The sequence below is a fragment of the Sciurus vulgaris genome, assembly GCF_902686455.1.
Source record: "Sciurus vulgaris genome assembly, chromosome: 17".
Taxonomy (NCBI): domain Eukaryota; kingdom Metazoa; phylum Chordata; class Mammalia; order Rodentia; family Sciuridae; genus Sciurus; species Sciurus vulgaris.
In genome coordinates this window covers 54,980,827-55,001,664 of record NC_136478.1, presented here as the reverse complement: position 1 = coordinate 55,001,664, position 20,838 = coordinate 54,980,827, and the positions used below count along the sequence as shown (strand labels likewise).

The 20,838-nt window shown below is 39.1% G+C and overlaps 1 protein-coding gene and 1 pseudogene across 2 annotated transcripts in view; both read left to right on the top strand.

Moving 5' to 3' along the window:
- Positions 1-20,838, top strand: part of LOC306647876 (insulin growth factor-like family member 4) — a 467,977-nt gene that overhangs the window by 390,423 nt on the left and 56,716 nt on the right. The window lies entirely within an intron of this gene.
- On the top strand, positions 110-1,387 carry LOC306647875 (AP-2 complex subunit sigma-like; annotated as a pseudogene). The gene has a single exon. The product of its transcript is annotated as an AP-2 complex subunit sigma-like (transcript).

Here is a 20,838-nt window from a genome sequence, read left to right as displayed (position 1 = left end):
GCAAGGGGTAAATGGGGATTGGAAAACAAAGATTCACAAACACAGATTTTGAGGATTAAGCTGGGATTAGGTGGAGCTCTGCTCTCAGGTCTAAAGAGTTATACCAGCAATCTTTATTTACATATGCCTCATTATCAGGTTAAAGGCTATTCAACCATTAATCTTTGTAGTCAGGAAAGTTACAGAAATTAGGACATCTATGTAGTTTTTCCACAGTTGCAATCCATGGTTGCAAAGTGCAATGTTAGGAGCTTTGTGTAGCTCTCAAGAAAGTGCATTGTTAAAAGTTGCCATCGGAGCCACCCAGCTGCTGCAGGACCGGGGATGCTGGGGTCCAGTCAGGGGTCACCAGGCAGGCAAGACATGCCTGGCCAAGTGGTACATGCAGTTTGATGATGATGAGAAGCAGAAGCTGATAGAGGAAGTGCACACCATGGTCACTGTTTGAGATGCCAAGCACACCAACTTTGTGGAGTTCCAGAACTTTAAGATCACTTACCGATGCTACACTAGCCTGTACTTCTGCATCTGCATGGAAGTCAATGACAATAACCTTGCCTATCTGGAGGCCATCCACAACTTTATGGAGGTCTTCAATGAGTATTTCCACAATATCCGTGAACAGGACATGGTGTTCAACTTCTACAAGGTTTACAGGGTCATGGACAAGAGATTCCTGATCAACAAAATCAGCAAGACCAGCCAGAGGAAGGAGCTGAAGCAGCTGCTGATGCTCCAGTCTCTAGATTGAAGTTTACCCACCCACCACCTCAGACTTGCCTGCCTGCTCCCCGCCAGGCCTGCAGCCCACCACGCAGCTCCTTCCCTCACCTGCCCTGGAGAAAGGAATTCAGTTGAGTCTGAGCCACAAGGAAGGAAACTGCACCCCACTGCCTCTCGGCCTGCTGTGGGCAGAGGCCACATTCTGTGCCCCAAGTAACAACGCTGTTGTTATGTGATGCTGTGAGCATGTATGGACCCCCCAGTAAACCTGTGGTCCTCCTGGAAAAAAAGTTACTGTAATGTAGTCAGGAACCAGAGAAGCAGAGCTGGTGAGACATTGTGGTTGTCTAGAATGAGAGCCTCTATTCTCAGGAGCTATGTGCCTGAGTTCAAGGTCAGAGCTGACAGGACTCTTGCACAGCCTCCCCAGGTAGGCCATTGCCACAGCAGCTGAGCATCCTGTGCTATTGCACAGGAACGTTCCCAGGTACCAGGCATGCCACAGCCATGAGGTCATCAGAGACCCCCAATCTCAGTCACTGCTCTCCCATCCTTGGTTGCCACTCTCCACATCTCTCCCTTTTATATTTTTTAAATGTAAGTGATGGGTTAAGACTTGGAGTCATTGGATTTCTTCTTAGAAGATTCAGCATCCTATTATTATCAGAAGAGATTATTAGCAAAAATAAAATTCCAAAAATGTACCATACTGTATGTTTTAACATATTCCAGGGATTAAAGTCATTTAGGTCATTAATTATTTGTTTAGCAAGCCATGCCAGATCCACAGAATCAATTTGACTTTCTTGAATGTCCTGGATATAATGATGTAACTCCATAAGATACAGGTTATTGTTATTTCTTTGCTAAATGACCATCAAATTATTTTTAACTTTCTCACAACCCCATTGAGAAGCATTATATTTTGATGCTGTGACACAAACATATCTGTAGTTAGCATGACAGTGGAGCTTTTGTCTAAATTTAAGAGTGGCAATTTCAATTCCTATATTATTAACTCTAGCTTCATTTCCTACATTAATAATAATTTTGACTCTAACTTATTATCAATAGTAACCTGATTCTGCAAAGCTTTAGAAGTATTCTGAGCTAAATCATTAATAAATTGAGCATTCTGTATGTTTTTGGATAAAGCTATAGCAGCAGTCATAACAGAAACTAAAGTAGCTATTAAGGTGACTACTTTGATTATAATATGGCATGATGGTGTCTATCTAACTGGGCAGGATTCTGCTGTAGAACATGAACTCCAGTATTGGAATACAAGGCTCTGAAATATTAGCTGGAGTCATCATAAAAGAAGATCACCTTAACACAAGTCCTCTTTTCATCTATTATACATAGTAATACAATTAGTCAAATAACAGTTATAACAAGTTACATGATACTTTTCTCTTATCCTGTTTATCTTTATATTTCCAGTAATTAAAATGTAAGGGGATTTGTACACAAGCTCACAAGCCATAACAAGGAGCCACTTTACAATCCTTATTTATAAGATCAAGTAGGTGAGTGCTAGTAAAGTTAACAAAATCTAGGGTGGCTATCAAATGCCAAAGATCTCGTTGTATGTCACCACCACTGAAGGTCAGAAAATTACTTATAAATCCTCCAGGGGTCATATTTTTTATATACTTTTTTATATAAGTGCTTCTCATCAACGTTGTGAGACCAATCCAAAATATATTCATCACTGTCATAGATATTATAACATACTGGCCAATTGTTGGCACACTCCATCCATTTAGGAATGGCATCCAATTCTGCAGAAGTATGATTAGGACAGTAAGGTATTGGTAGATGTATCATGAGAAACATGGTTATGTCATCAGGCAGTCCCATTTTAGTTACATCCCAGGAGCCAGTGTGTTGGGCTACCTTGGTTCCCACTCCCCCGTATGCTGTCTTATCTTCTGGGGTCTCTTTTAAACAGCTGGTATTATCATTGTGGGACCAACTCCCACTGTATCCAGTATAATTCAATCCATCTGAATGGACAGGTGTAATGTGTTTGTCTGAAAATCATTTGTAAATATTGGAATAGATTCTCCAGTCCAATTACTGGGTGTACTAAGGGTGGATCTGGAAAGTAAGTCCAGTAAATTTCCCCATGACCTCTAATTACCTGATAGCTTAATAAAGCCAGCATGGCCACAAGCATTGTGGCAGAAGACTTTGTATTTCCCTGTTGATTTACCATCTGTTCAGCCTGGTAGATCAGATTCCTCTATAGTCCCCATGTTGGCTGACCAGCCTTCTGGTGTCAGCAAGTTCTCTTCTTCTTCTTCCCCAACATCTCTTTCTTGGTGGGTACCAGGATCAACATTTCTGGTGTGAGCTTCAATCATTTGAACTGTGGTTGGAGTATGAACTGCAATTTCTGGAAAGACACAAGCATGACCTCTACCCCACATAATTACTGAATCTCATCCATTCTATTGTCCTGTTTGTAAGTCTTTCCTCCAGACCAGACCTGTTGAGCCTACTGTTATATGAGCCACATGTTGCTCTGCTGCCATGGGACCTTCAGCCTCACAGTTCAGAAAATTTAATATAAAAAGAGCATGATTTAAACAATTTTGTGGGCTTCTATTTCCACCTTTTTGTTTTTGCAACAGTAACTTTAGAGATAAATGAACTCGCTCTACAATTGCCTGGCCTTGAGGATTATAAGGAATGCAAATTCAGTGTTCAATATGATATTGATCACAAAATTGTTGAAAAGATAAACTAGTATAAGCTGGCGCTTTATTATCAGTTTTAATTTGCAATGGACAGCCCAGCACAGCAAAAGCAGCCAAACGGTGGGAAATAACTTGATGTGAATTTTTTACTGGCCAGGAAAATTAGTAAAAGTCACCTAGAAGGCAAATAGGCATTGTCAAAGTTGATGTAGGCATTAAACTGAAAAGGGCACCATAATGAAAGAGGGCTCAGTATTTGTCTTTAACAAAATTATGAAATGGAGTTAAAGATTCTGGAGGAGACTAGGCAAGGTGGAGCCATTTAAAATTTTGAAGACTGCCATATGACCCCTGTAGGGTATGAGAGATAGAAAACATCAACACATGTATAGGCTCCTGTAATATAATTTCAGTAAGTTGTGCAGTCACGATAGCAGTTTCAACTTTGATTAAGGCTGCCATTGCTTCTGTAGTATGCTGTTGAGGAGAGGCCAGAGAAGGGTCTCCACATAATGTATCAATAAAGGCCTCAAATCTGCAGTAGATAATTGTAAGCTAGGCCCTAACCAGTTAAAATCTTCTGGTAACTTTTGGAAATCATTGAGAATATGTAAAACATCACCTGTAATTTGTAAGTTTTGTGGAAGAATCAAGTGTTCTATAATTAGGCTGTCCAAATATAAAAAGGAAAGGTCTTTTGTATTTTTGTAAGGAACTAATAGACAGTAGTTATAAAGTTTACAAGGAAAATACAAAATGAAATTTAACAAGAGTAAAAACATATTTAGATTGTATAATTGCTATGAGCTGATAAACATGATTTTTTGTAATCCCAAACCTTTATTTAGCTATATATTATGTTTCTTGTGTATCTTAAGATTATAGTAATTATTATAACAAAAGAATCTTTCTTTTGAACCTAACTTTAAGTGAAATTTAGTGGTTAACTTAACATGGAATAAGGTGAGAGGTAGAGTCTTAACTCAAGTGAGGTGTGACCTCTTGACAAATCTTAGATAAGGTATTTTATTTCTGAAACTAATCTTTAATCTCTTTCTTAAATATTATTTTATAAAGTTTTAATATATCATTTGGAGTACATATGAATCAGTTAACATAATTTAACATTACATCTGAAATATGAATTTAAAAGGCAAGAGAACTTTTAATACTCTTTCGTGCAAAAATGGAAAAATGTGTTTACATCCCATATTATCAAACTTCAATAAACCAGGTTCTCCTTATTGTCTATTAAAAATATATTTAGGGGTGGGGATACAGCTCAGTTGGTAGAGTGCTTGCCTTGCATGCACAAAGCCCTGGGTTCAATCCCCAGCACCAGAAAAAAAATATATATATATATATTTATATATATATTTTTTTTATTATAATAATTACTTTTTTATAATAATTACTATAATCTTATATATTATATATATTTTTTTTAAATCTATATAAATCTATATATATATTTGTTTAAGTTTACCTCTCAGTGTACAGAGTAACACAAAATTTTATAATTTATGACAAATTATTTTTATCTCATTACAAAATGTTAAATCACATAATTTCTTAACTAAATTTGTTATTTTTATAATAGACCACTATTACAGAGAACATCAGCTTTGTAAAATGTTCTCCTAAACCTTCTATTTTAAAGACTTTATATGAATACTTTTAGAATACAAAGAAAAAAGCTAACAGCACTGATGTTTTTGTATTAACCAAGTTTAACTTTTGAAGAAAAATTTAGAATCTGGACTGTAGCATAATACTCTAAAATAATAGTTATTGTCTAACCAGAATTGGACAAATAATTTTTATAAAGACTGGTTTTCTATTTATTGATTTATTTTTAATAAGACTTCACAGGCATAAGAAATTATCTTAATAAGTAAGAGCAAATTAATGATTTAAGAAATATTTATTACTTTAAAATATAGAGGATTAAACTTTGGTTCACATCAGAACATGAATATTTTATCAGGACATGAATATTTTACATGTGTCTGGAGAAGAGGTCACCTCTACAAAACTACAACTGACACAAATCTTTTTGTCACTTACACAAACTTTCCTGTCATGTAATCAGAACTTCTTGTCATGTACTCAGACCTTCTATCTCTTTCCCTTCACAAATCTTATACCTCTTTCCTAGCCATGGTTCCCTTTTTAAATTCACATTCTGAAACAATCCTTATGAACTTTCTGAATTTGTTCCAATTACTCCTCTCAATAAGATGAAATACTTTATGCTGTTTACAGTGCTTTAATTGAAACACAACTGAAGCTTTTTGGACCCTTTGCATATAGAATTGCACCTGTTAGAACTTTAACTCAGTAATTTTGCTTTAGTAAAGACCCAGAAACAAAGCAATCCTAAATGCCTTTTTAAATTTATCCATTTAAAAAAACACATTTATGATTAATTCCTTTTATGTTAAATATAATTTACTCATTTAACTGTAAAATAAAAATATCAGACAAATGTGGTTAGTAGTATTAACCATCTCTTTCCTGTCAAAGAAAAATTCTAGAAGCAAGGGAAATTACATCACATTATAGACATCTTATAAAAATCAACACTGTATTAATTGTTTGATCACCTAGAAAAAACTTGTGAGTTAGAATTTTAAAGACGTCTTTATTTTTATCTGATTATTTGATTTGAATTAAATTATTTGGAACCATATCTTAAATTTTAATTGTTGAGCACTCATTTTTCTAAGTGCCAATTTTGATTCCATGTACATAATACATAGATCCAACAACAAAATCCACAGTTGTGCACAAATACAAAAAGCAGACAAGAAACAAAGATTTTGTAAATTTTTGTAAGTGAAGCTCCACAGGTAGGAGGTAATGTTATTGATGTATATTAAATCCTCTATTAGATTTAACCTATTATAAATTAAAATAGAGCCCATCAGAATTTAATATTATGACTTAAATATAGGACAGGTCTGTTCAATTGGAAATGCCAGGTACAAAATCTAACAACTATGAAGGACATTGGAATCAAAGGTTTAAGGTAACCAGCTATTTGTCCTTGATAGTTATCAAGCTCATTCCCAACATCACCATGTTGATGTCCTCCTTAGGATTTATTAAAAAAGAATTTTTGAATGTATTTAAAAGTTAACCCTGGAGAAGTTGGCTTGTGAACAAAGAGTGTAAAAACCTTAATAGTTAGATAAAATAATACTGATCAAAAAGTACATTAATATGTAGAATTTTTTAAAACCGGAGTTTTCTATTTAAAAAAATTACATGGCCACAATATTAACATCTTCTTCAGCCCAGAGTGTACTTTTCACTCAGATAAGAGACAATTCAGATATCTAAACAATGTGGAAGTCTGTGAAGTCCTCAGGAGAAAAAAAAGAAGAAATTTTAGCAAAAGAAAGCTTGTATATTCAGAATCTTTCACTTTTCTCTTTCTGTGCTGTAGATTTAGAGAGGAACTGGTTAAGAAAACCAGCTAAAAACAGATAAGATAGCCAGTCAAGTCATTGGAATTTAAAAAGGGACACTTTTTCCTTATGTCTTAACTGGTTTTTCATAAGCCTTGTAAATCCTGCAGGCTGGGTAACTTGCATTTTTAAATATAAGACTAAGAGGGATAGAGATCCAGTAGAAACTAAGAGGTAAGGAAAACTGCTGTAATCATTTTTCCTTTTGTAAGACTCTTCTCTTAAAGCATGGTGTCATAGTTTATACTCTCTCTAAAGAGCCCTTGTTTTCTCTTTTGTTCCTCAAGCTACAAGCATAACTTTAAGCAGGGTGCCAGTCAACCATGTCTTCACATTTACCACTCCTTCTAAGGGAACCAGGGGCAAGTTTTAGTAATAAAGTTTACAAATTGCAACAGCTGTCCACTTCTAACAAACTACCTCTATTCTTAAAGCATATCTCTAAGGACAGACACGTGATGACCCTTTCTGTGGATCCTGTATTTCCCACATTTTACACCTGACTTTGACTCACTCCCCCTACCCCCTTACCTTGAGGAGGTGCTTATGTGTCCCACCTCTGGGAGCATCTCCTCTAATGGCTGAGGAAATTCCCCTGTGTCTGGATCAGCATGGGCCACCAACCACCATGACCAGAGTGACCAAACTCTCTGGTCTGGCAAGGGTTGAAGGAGGATTGGAAAATAAAGATTCACAAACACAGATTTTGCCAATTAAGCCGGGATTAGGTGAGCTGTGCTCTGTGATGGAGATGCAGATCTAAAGAGTTACACCAGCAATCATTCCTTAGATGTCTCATTATCAGGTTAAAGACTATGCAACCATTATTCTTTGTATTTAGGAAAGTAACAGAAATTAGGACATCTATGTAGCTTTTCCACAGTGGCAAAGTGCAATGTTAGGAGCTTTGTGCAGGTCTCAAGGAGGTCCATTGTTTAAAGTTACTGTGAAGTGGACAGGCTCAGGAGAAGCAGAGCTGATGAATATTGTAGTTGTCTAGCATAAGAATTCCTTCCTTCCCAGGAGCTGCGTGCCTGAGATCAAGGTCAGGGCTGGCAGGACTCTTGCACAACCTCCTCATGCAGGGCATTGCCACAGCAGCTGAGCATCCTGTGCCCTTGCACAGGAACATTCCCAGGCACCAGGCATGCCACAGCCATGAGGTCATCAGAGACCCCCGACTTCAGTCACTGCTCTCCCATCCTCTGTCACTGCTCTCCACAGTTGAGGGTGTTGTGAGGCAATAGAACTTGTGGGAATGAGAAAATTCTACATGGGAATTAACTCTGAATCCATGCCTTAAGGGCCAGTAGATGCGAGACGAGCATAATTTTTCAGATATTGCAAACCTTTGAGGATTAAGTACATTTTTAGTTCCAGGGGCACAATGAAGAAAATCCCTACTTCTGACAAATGACTCTGATCTTGCAGTCTGTGTTCACCGATGTGTTAGCGTATCAGCCTTCAAATGGGAGCACTGAGGTAAGTTCTAGAGATCGCAATGTCATCCACCTCTGTCTCCCCAACTTCTCCACTCTGTAAGATTCTGCTTTATGACAGACTCTTCCACAAATTATTCCCTACCCATTTTTCCAGAGATGGATTCAGGACAATTCTCTCTAGCACCAAAATACCATATTTATTGAATTCCTTCTACTCTGTTTCTGGACCTGTGCTGGATGACTTTCTGGATTTTCAGCCCTAAAATACCTTGGTATAGATATAATTCATACTGTTACTTTTTGGTGGAAGTTCTCAAGTTATCAACTGCTATGTTCACAAACCACCCCAAAATGTAGTGACTGGAGGCAGCAACAATAACGTTATTCTCCCCTCTCACAGTTCCCAGGACTCAGCTGAGCCAACTTGTTCTCACTTGGAGTGTCCCATGTCACTGCAGAGAAATGGTGGCTGAGGCTGGTAACACTGAAGGTCACTCAGTCACGCTCATATCTGGTGCCTTGGCAGGGTTACGGTGCAAATTAGCCCCGCAAACAACTGTCCAATGCACACAGGATCTATTAGCTGGTATCAGCCCTTAAGATTCCAACACACGCTGCAGTGACAAAAGACTCCTCCCAGGGAATCCAGAGCTCATTTCTTACAGTGTTTTCTGAAGTCCAAGTTGCACAGGTACCCTGGGGCTGTGTGTGTACTCACAGTCCATATTAGTATTGATGATCTTTTTAATGATAACAGATGCTGCCTGATAACACACTCCACCTTCATTTCATTTTACTTTATTTTAACCTTAGGATGGTTCCAAAGAAACATCTAACCACGGAGATGTTAAAATCTGTTGTGAACGTTTTCTCCAACACTTCCATGAACTTGGATTAACAAAATTAATGTAAACCACAGGAAATTACTTTCTATGGGCATCAATGAACTATTCCCACACTAAGCAATTAGTCTGGGGCTTTTATCCTTTCTATATTTGTGTGTGTGTGTGTGTGTGTGTGTGTGTGTGTGTGTGTGTGTGTGTGTGTGTGTGTTACAGAATCATTTAAGCGTGAGGTCAAGGGCGAGTTAAAAATGGATCAAACAGCTGTATGTCACATTCACATTCTCTCAGAAGAGCCGCCCTCCTCCTGGGTTTTCAAGGCGAAACCCCAGCAGTGAACACAAGGGGGCAGCAAAAGATGCTCTGGGAAGGGAGGGAGGACAGACCCCGAGCTCGCAGGCGCCTACTGTAGGGCTTGCTTGGGCCCCGGGGCTGAGGGAGTTCACTGCCTGCCAAAATTCCAATGCTGTCGCTAAAGAAATTGCGAGTGCGTCCCTGGAGGTGTGAAAAGTTGGCACCCGTCCCCTTGGATGTCGGCCCGCGGTCGAAACTGGAGCTCCCCACCTCGAAACTGGAGCTCAGAGGGTCGCAGCGCCACTGGTTTTGCAGCCTACGCAAGTCACTAAAGTGCTTCCCCCTGAGAATTGGAGACAGCGTGCACGCCCTTAAATTCAGAGAACCAAAGTACACACGTGTGGTTGGGGGGCCTTCATGTCCGCCTCCGCCCCCAGCCTGGCACCAGAGACTCCAGGCCGCGCCCTGGGTTTGCAAACCCAGCACCTGGAGAACTGCAGCCGCCAGGCGCATCTGCTCCAGCTGCACCTACCTGTGCAGGGCCCCAGCCATCTCAGTGGCAGCCTGGCTTTGGCTCAGGGACCTTCTGGAGACAAGGAGGGGTATGAATAACCATTGCTGTCTTCTCCAGGGACGCTCAGATGAGAGATCCTTGGCATTCCGGTGTCTGCAGAAGCCAGATGCCACCGCAAGGTTCTCAGCCTTACCTGTCTGCGATGTCCACGGTATCAGTGGATGATCACCCTAATGTTAAAAATCAGGGAGGAACCTTCCTGCCTCCGTCCTCCCTGCCTGTGCTCCCAGCAGCAGAGAAATAGAAGCCAGGTCAACGGAGAAGATGCACAGGTTGGGGAGACAGAGAGAAAGGCGCCCATGATCTAGCTTATGTCAAGCTTCGGGGAAGATAGAATGAAATATTGTAGGTAATGTCCCACAGGCATACTTGGAAGCAGTCACTGAGTCAATGGTGTGAGCAAAGGCCCACCACTCAGGCTGTACTGGAACGCCATCCAGTGGACTTGTGATGCTTGCCTGTGGCCTTGAAACACCCGCGATAAGCGGAGTTAATGACTTTTTCATGGGCTGATGCAGAAAAAGCCTCCCCTCAGGTAAGCAGCTGCATAGTCTATGTAACCAAAATCTTGGTGCACAATAAACAGGTTTTGCTTCACCACCACCTCGAGCAAGTTCCCGGTGTCTGTATGTAGGTGACATCGTGGCCCTCACCCCTCCAAGGCAGAAACCCTGTTCAATAAAGTATAACTTTATTTTTGCAGTACACATTTTTTATTGGTGCATGATACTTGTATGTAATGATGGAATTTGTTGTTACATATTCATACATGCACACAATATAGCAATATAACTTGGCAAAGTGTAACTTTTAAATTAAGATTATTGTTTCCACTTCTATATATTTCTGAATATATTAAGTTCATCAAGTGAGAATATTTATTGAATATTAATGAACTAGAATCCCAGAATAAATTTATAAGGGAAAATATGTGAAAGCAAGCTGCAGGGCCTTTGGAGAAATGTGAGATTCTGGCTGTGGGTGGGAAGCATACAACCTGATCCAGGGACATGGGGTGCCAGGAAATTAGACAGTGAAGAAAGCATACATATAAAACTCATAACACCCACATTGATCACCGCATATCTGGGGGCTCAGGAGCCCACTGGCAAAGCTCTCAGTGACAAAACTGGAGCCATTAAGGCAAAAACAAGTTCAGTGATATTGGCTGATAACCCTGATGTGGTTTGAATGTTTGTGTCCCTCCCAGAAGGTGTTGAAACTTAACCCCCAGTGCAACAGTATCGAGGTGGGAACTAGGAAGAGATTAGGTTGTCACTCTTCCACCCTCCTGATAGAAACTACTGCTTGTATAAAGGGAATGAGGGAGTCTGCAGTCACCTTTCCACTGTTTACTCTGGTAGTTTTGTTCTGAAATGTCCCCCAAAGTCCCATGGTTAATGGCTTGGTCCCAAGTGTGTGTCTCTGTTGGCATGTGGTTGAACTTTAAGAAGTGGGGCCTACTCGTGGGCATTCAGGTCATTGGGGTCGTGTCCCTGTAAGTGACACTGATACCCTGACCCCTTTCTCCTTAATTTCTTGGCTGCCATGGGATGAGTGGCCTCCTTAGCCAGGCACTCCTGCCATCCAGGCTGCCTCATCACAGTGGGGCCTACTGACCATGAACTGGAGCCTACAAAACGGTGGGTCCAAGAAGCACATTCTCTCATGAAGTTGATTTACTTCTGGTATTTGTTACAGTTATAAAAAACTGACTAACATGCACCATGAGAGACCACAGCCAGGCACCATCTGAGCCAGGTATGGTGGCACATACCTGCAGCCTCAGCTACTCAGGAGGTTGAGGCAGGAGCATCACTGAGCCCAGGAGTCCAAGACTAGCCTAAGAAACATAGAAAGACACCATTTCAAAACAATTCAAAACAAGGCACCACCTCTGAAGCCCAGAGCAACTCTCACCAGACATGGAATCTGGCTGATACCTTGATCATGGACTTGCCACTGCCAGAACCAGGAGAAATAAATTTCTGTTGTTTATAAAGTACCCAGTGTAAGGTATTTTGCTACAGCAGGAATGGACTAAGAAAAACCCAACATTTGAAATAAATATGCTTGAATCCAGACTGGTATGTATGTTTGTATGTGTGCATAAGTAAATAAATAGGAAATGGCACATCCCCAGTGCAGAAGAATTCTAAGCAGTTTATGTGGACACAGCATCCTCAAGGATGGGGAGAACAACTCCATTCCTGACATGTAGCTGCATAATGCCCTGGTTCCAAAGAGCACAGTATGTAAAGAGGAGAGAAAGAGTAACATTACACTAGAGAAACCTAAAGAATACTCTATCTGTGTGGTGATCAGTGTCACAGTAATCAGTTGTGAGCCACGTTGCTCTGAAGTGATGAGCCTGGCAATTTACCTCTGTGGCCTTCCTCCCCCATCCAAGGACACAAGAGTACTAATGAGAGACACCTCACACAGATTCCAGTACCAGGACCTTCTATAAAATGCCTTACCTGTACTTCTCAAAACTGTCTAGTCTCAGAACCAAGGAAAATCTGAGAACTGTCACAGTCAAGAGGAGGCTGAAGAGACTTGACAACCCAATGGAGATGTGGTACCCTCAACAGAGAAGGGCACTAGGTGGAAATGAAGGAATTTGAATAGGCACTGGACTCCAGTTAGTAATGCTGTAGGAATTGTGCCTCACTAATTCTTTCAAATGTACCACACAAATGTAAGTAGTTAATACTGGGGGAAACTGGAATCAGGAAGTATGTAATCTTTGTATAGTTTCCTATTTTTCTGTAAATCTAAAACTATCCTAAAAACTGAATTTTGGTTTTAAAAAAATTAAAAATTCCATGTATGCAGTAGATTCAAGATAGTTACAAATTCTTTGTATTTTTACCAATGAAAGGTGGAATCTAGTCCCTGCCTCTTACCTCTAGATTTTTCTCATAGAATGGGGTGAAAGTGAAATTATTTTCATGTCAGTGATGTTCTTTCCACAATCAAGGACAGACCATAAGCCTTGTGGCTACTGCTCATGATTCTTGGAAAATTTGCTCATGGCTGTGAGGAAGCCCACATAGCTCTGAGGAGCGGCTCATGTAGGAGGAACTGTGGCCCCAGCCAAATGCCTGGGCTGAGCTCCCAAATAACGCTCACCACCAGCTTCCCAGGAACACAAATGAGCCCTTCTGGAAACAAATCTTCCAGGTCCAGTCAGTCCACCCATTACCTCTGATGAAGGACACATGAGCCTTCCCAACTGAGCTGTGGAAACACATATGTGTGAGGAAAATTAAATGATTGTTGCTTTTTAGACCTGTCATGAAAGAAGAAAGATGCTTTGAAATTACACTTCATAAATCAGTGTTTTCAGGGAAATGATTCTATTTAATTATTAATAGGAATTTCATTTCTCATTATAAAAAAGGCTTTCAATCATTCTGACCAAAATCTTTCTCTCTGTTAAGACTTCCACTGTCCAAAGGAGAAGTGGAGAACATGACTCTGACTCAGGAGTGTTGAGAGTTTTGCCAAGTCTCTAGAATTTTCCCAGCATGAGCTGCTCTCAGGAGAAGCCAGGCAGCATGACCCCGAGGGAGGAATGTGGTTATGCTGGTGCTAGTAGAAACTGGACCAGTCCATCCTCTAGAGGTTTAACTTGATGCCATAATGTGTGTGGGACTTTGCCTCCCTGGGCTTCAACAACACACCCTTCCCATGCTGAAATGGTTTGTCTGTCTTTGCTCTTACACTTGGTCCAACAGTTAGCCACTTATCTTGTGGGTATAGAGTCATCCTACCTGTGCCCCAGAATTCCCATGAACTCTCTCCTACAGCTCAGAAAGAATGGCCTAGACCACATAAAAGCCCAGGAAGCCTAGCCAATAGTACTGAGAAAAGGTATTTGTAATTGCAACTTCAGGCTTGCAGAGGCACTTCGGGCACACTGACTGTGTGTTTAGTGAATTTCCGCAATTGCTCTTAGCCTAATTTTCTTTGTGTTTTAGATAGTAGACATTCTTTATTCAAAGGCAGTAGCAGTCTCTCTTGTGCTATTGTTGTATCATTTAAAATATTTACCACTGAGACACATAACATAATGAGGAGCTACTTAGAAAATCTGTATTCCAACAAAATAGAAACTACTGAAGACATTGACAAATTTCTAGATACATATGCTACTCCTAAACTGAACAGGGAGGACAAATATAATTTACAAAGATCAATATCAAGCAATGAAATAGAAGAAACCATTAAAAACCTACCATCCAACAAAAGCCCAGGACCAGACAGATTCTCAGCTGAGTTATACAAGACCTTCAAAGAAACACTCATTCCAACACTTCTCAAAGTATTCCAGGAAATAGAAAAGGAAGGTACCCTACCATACTCATTCTATGAAGCTAATATCACCCTCATACCCAAACCAGGAAAAGACACATCAAGGAAAGAAAATTTTAGACCAATATCCTTGATGAATATAGATGCAAAGATCCTGAACAAAATATTGGCAAACCATGTCCAAAAACATATTAAGAAAATTGTGCACCACCATCAAGTGGGGTTCATCCCTTGAATGCAAGGATGGTTTAACATCCATAAATCAATAAACATAATCCATCATATCAGTAGTTTAAGGATAAGAATCATATGGTTATTTCAATTGATGCAGAAAAAGCATTCAACAAAATACAACACCCCTTCATGCTCAAAACTCTAGAAAAAATAGGGATAGTAGGAACATACCTGAACATTGTAAAGGCTATTTAGCTAAGCCCATGGCCAACATCATTCTTAATGGAGAAAAACTGAAACCATTCCCTTTAAAAATGGGAACAAGACAGGGATATCCTCCTTCACCACTTCTTTTCAACATTGTTCTTGAAATACTAGCCACAGCAATTAGACAGACTAAAGAAATTAAAGGGATATGAATAGGAAAAGAGGAACTTAAGGTCTCACTATTTGCTGATGACATGATTCTATATTTAGAGGATCCAAAAAACTCCTCCAGAAAACTTCTAGACCTCAAAAATGAATTCAGCAAAATAGCAGGCTATAAAATCAACATGCATAAATCTAAAGCATTTTTATTCACAAGCAGTGAAACATCTGAAAGGGAAATGAGAAAAACAACTCCATTTGCAATAGCCTCAAAAAATAAAATAAAATACTTGGGAATCAATCTAACTAAAGAGGTAAAATCCCTACAATGAAAACTACAACACATTGAAGAAAGAAATTGAGGAAGACCTTAGAAGATGGAAAGATCTCCCATGTTCTTGGACAGGCAGAATTAATATTGTCAAAATGGCCATACTACCAAAAGTGCTATACAGATTCAATGCAATTCCAATTAAAATCCCAATGACATACCTTACAGAAATAGAGCAAGCAATCATGAAATTCATCTGGAAGAATAAGAAACCCAGAAGAGCTAAAGCAACTCTTAGCAGGAAGAGTGAAGCAGGGGGTATAGCAATACCAAAACTTCAACCATACTACAAAGCAATAGTAAGAAAAATGGCATGGTATTGGTACCAAAAGAGTCAGGTAGACCAATGGTACAGAATAGAGGACGTGGACACAAACCCAAATAAATACAATTTTATCATACTAGACAAAGGTGCCAAAAATATGCAATGGAGAAAAGATAGCCTCTTTAACAAATGGTACTGGGAAAACTGGAAATCCATATGCAACAGAATGAAACTAAACCCCTATCTCTCACCCTCCACAAAACTCAACTCACAATGGATCAAGGACCTTGGAATCAGACCAGAGACCCTGCATCTTATAGAAGAAAAAGTAGGTCCAAATCTTCAACATGTCGGCTTAGGATCAGACTTCCTTAAGAGGACTCCCATAGCACAAGAAATAAAAGCAAGAATCAATAACTGGCATAGATTCAAACTAAATAGCTTTCTCTCAGCAAAGGACACTACCAGCAATGTGAAGAGAGAGCCTACAGAGTGGGAGAAAATCTTTTCTACTCATACTTCAGATAGAGCACTAATTTCCAGAATATATGAAGAACTCAAAAAGGCAGTCACGGAGCAAGCTTGCAGGTGAGTCAGGCCACCTATATCACGGAGGTAGGTGGCGGGAAGCAAACCGCCCAGCCAGCAGGCCAAGGACAGACATCATATCTGAGCGACCCTGACCCCTGCACCTAGGTTGGTGCCATCACTGGTTGGTCGTAGTCCAGAGCAAAGTTGCTGGTGAATCAGACCACTTGCATGGCAGAGGTAGCAGGTGGGCACCGAACCCACCTGCCTTGCAGAGGTGGGCGGCGAGTAGCCAACCCACCCAACCACCAGGCCAAAGACAGACGCCATCGCTGAACATCCCCTGCTAGACCACCAGGCCAAGGTTTGTTGCCATCACGGAGTTACCCAGAGGCTTCTTTATAGGCTGGTGCAGGCATATTGAATTACTCCTGAGGGTGTGGTCATCATCATTAGAAGGGCAACTCCCTTCCTCAGACACCTACAGGAGGCTAGAGGACCTTTGACAGGACCCAAGAGTCAAGAAGAGGAGGTATTGAGAGACTTGGGACCAGCTCAGAGCCATTGGGGAATATACCCCACCTGAAGGCAACCACCCCTAGAAGGCCAGCTTCCTAGTGGAGCACCGCATTATCAAGTTCCTCCAAGACTTCAAGCTACTGAAGACTAAGAGGTGAGTTACTGGAAACCTACAGAGACAATATTAGTCAATAGAGAAAATCTGCATTATCCCAGTTTCACTGTTCGAGGGGTAGACACCTGAACAATATGAGAACACAAGGGAAGAAAATGTCCCAAACAAACCCAGATGGTATAGCAATAAAATCCAATGACGGCATGGAAGAAGGAATGTCAGAAAGAGAGTCCAGAATGTATATAATCAAAATGATCAGGGAAGCAAATGAGGAGATGAAAGAGCAAATGCAGGCATTGAAGGATGAGATGAAAGGGCAAATGCAGGCATTGTATGATCGCACCAATTGACAGTTAAGAGAGTAAATACAGGAAGCAAAAGATCATTTCAATAAAGAGTTAGAGATAATGAAAAAAAAAACAGAAATCCTTGAAATGAAGGAAACAATAAACCAAATTAAAAACTCCATAGAAAGCATAACCAAGAGGATAGAACACCTGGAAGACAGAACTTCAGATATCAAAGAAAAAATATTTAATCTTGAAAGCAAAGTTGACCAAACAGAGAAGATGGTAAGAAATCATGAACAGAATCTACAAGAACTATGGGATATCACAAAAAGGCCAAATTTAAGAATTATCAGGATTGAGGAAGGCTTAGAGAAGCAAACCAAAGAAATTAACAATCTATTCAATGAAATAATATCAGAAAATTTCCCAAATTTGATGAATGAAATGGAAAATCAAGTACAAGAGGCTTATAGGACCCCAAATACAAAAAATTATAATAGACCCACACCAAGGCACATTATAATGAAAATACCTAACATACAGAATAAAGATAGAATTTTAAAGGCTGTGAGAGAGAAGACTCAAATTACATTCAGGGGGAAACCAATACGGATAAAAGCAGATTTTTCAATCCAGACCCTAAAAACTAGAAGGGCCTGGAACAACATTTTTCAAACTCTGAAAGAAAATGGATGCCAACCAAGAATCTTATACCCAGCAAAACTTACCTTCAGATTTGATGATGAAACAAAATCCTTCCATGATAAAGAAAATCTAAAATAATTTACAAAAAGAAGCCAGCATTACAGAATATTCTCAGCAAAATATTCCATGAGGAAGAGATGAAAAACAACTATGTAAATCAGCACAGGGGGCACTACCCTAAAGGAACAACCAAATAAAGGAGAAATCAAGTCATGTCAAAACAAAAAAAAAAAAAAATGAGCCAAATGACCAGGGATACAAATCATATCACAATAATAACCCTGAATGTTAATGGCCTAAACTCATCAATCAAAAGACATAGACTGGCAGATTGGATTAAAACGAAAGATCCAACAATATACTGCCTGCAAGAGACTCATCTCATAGAAAGAGATACCCACAGACTAAAGATGAAAGGATGGGGGAAAACATACCATGCACATGGACACAGCAAAAATGCCAGAGTATCCATTCTCATTTCAGATAATGTGGACTTCAAGCCAAAGACAGCCAGAAGGGATAAAGAAGGACATTTCATACTGCTTAAGGGAAGCATAAATCAGCAAGACATAGCAATCATAAATATCTGTGCCCCAAACAGTGGCTCATTCACATACATCAAACAAATCCTTCTCAATGCCAGAAATCAAATAGACCACAACACAATAATACTAGGTGATGTTAACACACCTCTCTCACCACTGGACAGATCCTCAAAACAAAACTTGAACAAAGAAACCATAGATCTCAATAACACAATCAACAATTTAGACTTAACAACATATATAGAATTTACCATCCAACAAAGAGCAAATACACTTTCTTCTCAGCAGCACATGGATCCTTCTCTAAAATAGACCATATATTATGCCACAAAGCTACTGTTAGCAAATACAAGAAGATAGAGATAATACCTTGTAATCTATCAGATCATAATGGATTAAAATTAGAAATTAATGACAGAGTAAAACCAGAAACTACTCCAACACCTGGAGATTAAATAATACATTATTGTATGATGAATGGATAACAGAAGATATCAGGAAGGAAATTAAAACATTCTTAGAGGTAAATGAGAACAAAGAAACAACATATCAAAATCTCTGGGACACTATGAAAGCAGTTCTTAGAGGAAAATTTATTTTATAGAGTGCATTCAATAAAAGAAGAAAAATCAACAAATAAATGACCTAGCACTACAGCTCAAAGCCATAGAAAAAGAAGAACAGAGCAACACCAAAATAGTAGAAGACAGGAGATAGTTAAAATCAGAGCTGAAACCAACAAAATTGAAACAAAAGAAACAATAGAAAAAATTGACAAAATAAATAGCTGGTTCTTTGAAAAAATAAACAAAATTGATAAACCCTTAGCCACACTAACAAAGAGAAGAGAGAAAACCCAAATTACTAAAATTCAGAATGAACAAGGAAATATCACTACAAACATGAATGAAATAAAAAATGTAATCAGAAGCTATTTTGAAAATCTATACTCCAACAAAATAGAAAATTTCGAAGACATCAACAGGTTTCTAGAGACATATGAATTACCTAAACTGAACCAGGAGGACATACACAATTTAAATAGATCAATTTCAAGTACTGAAATAGAAGAAGTCATCAAAAGCCTACCAACAAAAAAAAGTCTGGGACAAGATGGGTTCTCAGCTGAGTTTTCAAAACCTTTAAAGAAGAGCTCATTCCAATACTTCTCAAAGTATTTCATGAAATAGAAGAGGAGGGAAGCCTCCCAAATTCATTCTATGAAGCCAATATCACCCTGATACCTAAACCAGACAGAGACACATCGAGGAAAGAAAATTTCAGACCAATATCCTTAATGAGCATTGATGCAAAAATTCTCAATAAAATCTTAGTAAATCGCATATGAAAATATATCAAAAAGATAGTGCACCACGATCAAGTGGATTTTATCCCAGGGATGCAAGGTTGGTTCAACATCTGGAAATCAATAAATGTCATTCACCATATCAACAGAGTTAAAGCCAAGAATTACATGATTATTTCAACAGATGCAGAAAAAGCATTTGATGAAATGCAGCATCCCTTCATGCTAAAAAACACTGGAAAAAATAGGGATAGTGGGAGCATTTCTTAACATTGTCAAGGCCATCTATGTGAAGCCCATGGCCAAAATCATTCTAAGTGGTGAAAAACTGAAAGCATTCCCCCTAAAAACTGAAACAAGGCAGGGATACCCTCTTTCACCACTTCTATTTAACATTGTACTCCAAACTCTACCAGAGAAATTAGACAGACCAAGGAAATTAAAGGGATACGAATAGGAAAAGAAGAACTCAAAGTATCCCTATTTGCTGATGACATGATTATGTATTTAGAGGAACCAGAAAATTCCACCAGAAAACTTTTAGAACTCATAAGTAAATTCAGTAAAGTAACAGGATATAAGATTAATGATCATAAATCCAATGCATTTTTATACATAAGTGATGAATCTTCAAAAAGAGAAGTTAGGAAAACTACCACATTCACAATAGCTTCAAAAAAATAAAATACTTGGGAATCAATCTCACAAAAGGGGTGAAAGACCTCTACAATGAGAACAACAGAACACTAAAGAAATAAATTAAAGACAACCTTAGAAGATGGAAAGATCTCCCATGTTTTTGGATAGGCCGAATTAATATTGTCAAAATGGCCATACTACCAAAAGTGCTATACACATTCAATGCAATTACAATTAAAATCCCAATGACATACCTTACAGAAATAGAGCAAGCAATCATGAAATTCATCTGGAAGAATAAGAAACCCAGAAGAGCTAAAGCAATCCTTAGCAGGAAGAGTGAAGCAGAGGGTATAGCAATACCAGAACTTCAACCATACTACAAAGCAATAGTAAGAAAAATGGCATGGTATTGGTACCAAAAGAGTCAGGTAGACCAATGGTACAGAATAGAGGACATGGACACAAACCCAAATAAATACAATTTTATCATACTAGACAAAGGTGCCAAAAATATGCAATGGAGAAAAGATGGCCTCTTCAACAAATGGTGCTGGGAAAACTGGAAATCCACATGCAATATAATGAAACTAAACCCCTATCCCTCACCCCGCACAAAACTCAACTCACAATGGATCAAGGACCTTGAAATCAGACCAGAGACCCTGCATCTTATAGA